The following is a 2,085-nucleotide window of genomic DNA, read 5'->3' as shown; positions in this document are numbered from 1 at the left end:
GACCAGGATGCGCACCTCAACCCCATCAATGTGCCCCACAACGGCTGACGACCCCGACGACGCGGCCACAACGCGATGGGCCAACACGGACCACTGGCTGGGTTGGATATTAGTCCCCACAGTGGTACGTGTTGGCGCGACGGTGTGCAATCTCGGCCCCCCGTTCGTTGCGGTGCGTGAGTGTGTGACGGGTGTGTGCGTGGGCCAAACATGAGGGGTGCCGCGACTCGCCGGGTTATGTTGGAGCTTGGGAGGAGGCGCGGCGTCCTGTCGATGCGTCGCCCCGCGCTGCCGAGGAGAGCGGCATCCCGAGGCGACATGACCCCGGAGGCCGCACTTGTAGCAGCGCGGGAGCGCTGCCGATGACGATTGCTGGTCGAGGCGGCTCGGTTCGTCCCGAGCCGGCCGTACTCCCGCTCTCCACTCCAGCTGACGGTCGATGGCGCAGATTTCCTCCGCCGGGAGGGTGGCTGCAGCCACAGCACGGCCGGTCGCCGCCTTGCTGGCCTTTCGTCGCTGCGATAGTAGGTTGGCGTGGAGGTGTTGTGCGGCCCGGAGGGAAGACATCTCAGCGTCGTCCTGCGCCACGACGACGATGTCCAATTCGTCAGCCAGCAAGAGGGTCTTTTCGGTGACCATGGCGTCCACTCCTTCGTCGTCCATTCGCGGGAAAGCCGTTCTTGCAAGCGCCAGGAGACTCGTGCGATACGCCAGGGGCGACTCCTTTGCACCCCGCTGACGATCGTAAAATAGCTGTCTGCAGTCAGACGGTGGTCCGTAGACTGCAGCCAGCAACTGAAGTGCCATCTGCAGCGTGGCGCGCTTGTCTTTCGGCGCCGAGGTGAGAGTGGCGAGGGCATCGCTGTCGAGCAGCGCCGGCAGCGCGCGGAGAGCTTCGGCATCGGTCCACTGCGCCATCTCCTGGTGTGCGAGGAAGCGCCGCTGGAAGCCGCCCCAGTCTCCATCCTCGCCCACAAACTCTTTGAGGGGAGGTAGACGTTGGTGTAATGCAGCGGCCGCAGTGGAAGGTCGCCCCCGTCACTCGTCTCGGCTTCGGCTTCGGCGTGAACGACGAGTGGCATCGCCGGTCGCACCACTGGTGACGCGCTGGCCGCTGTCGATGACGTTGCAGCCACTGTACGGCCGACGTCGGACGCGAGGCTCAGCCCGGCCACGCCCTCTGCAGCTGCTGCGGCGATGGCGGGAGAATCAAACTCCGGCTCCGTCGAAATGGCGGGAACCCGTGCTGGTCGTTGGCTGTTGTCGCTCCGTGGCGGTCCACCAGCCCCCAACCGCGTAATTTGGTCGAGCGTGGCGGCAGCAGCGTAGAGCAGCTTCGCCAGTCTCGCGTGAGCCTGCCGCAGTCCATCTGCTGACGGCTCCCCTCCATCCAGACGCTGCGGTGTGGACGTATCCGGCCCCGGATGCTCGGCGTCGCCTTCAGCCATCTCGGGCTCAACCTCTGCAGCGTTGTCCTCCGCCCCCGGTACCCTGGCACGAGCTGTCCGTCGCGTGTCCATGTTCGTGGATGATCACTTCTAACACCAGATTGATGCCCTTGTATATATTCCTCCCGATGAGGTCATAGGGAATTTTCACCAATCTGCAATTTTCGCGACCACTGAAATTGATAGGAATTACCGGGTTCGAGCTGCGATAGGCATTGACCCATCGGTTCCGGCCGCCCATGCCCCAGCAGAAGGAGACAGTCTCATCTGATGGGCGGAGAATGTCGCTATCAGAACGATGGGGGGTGACCGAGGGTTTTCTCATAGCGATAGTTACGGGACCGGCGCGATATTGTTACATAGAACCGAGTTCAAAAGCTTACTCGATCGTACAGTGTGTAAGAGAAAGCCAAACTGGGACATCGTTCGTCGGGGCTTTCAATAAGATGTGTGCGGTATATTTAACTTGCCGTTTGCGCTGCGCCGAACGAGCGAGCAGTGCTCGTCTCGCTAGCTGTATATCTTCAAGCCCTGCGCCTGAGCCTGAAAGCGAACCGTGATAATCAATAACCGACTGTTCTGTTACGTTTGCAAGGTGCCAGGCTACTTACGCTACTTCTGACGTCTTTTTTGCTAT

The sequence above is a fragment of the Callorhinchus milii genome, unplaced genomic scaffold (assembly GCF_018977255.1).
Source record: "Callorhinchus milii isolate IMCB2004 unplaced genomic scaffold, IMCB_Cmil_1.0 Scaffold336, whole genome shotgun sequence".
Classification (NCBI taxonomy): Eukaryota; Metazoa; Chordata; class Chondrichthyes; order Chimaeriformes; family Callorhinchidae; genus Callorhinchus; species Callorhinchus milii.
The sequence above is the reverse complement of the archived record's forward strand: the minus strand, read 5'-3'. Positions refer to the sequence as shown.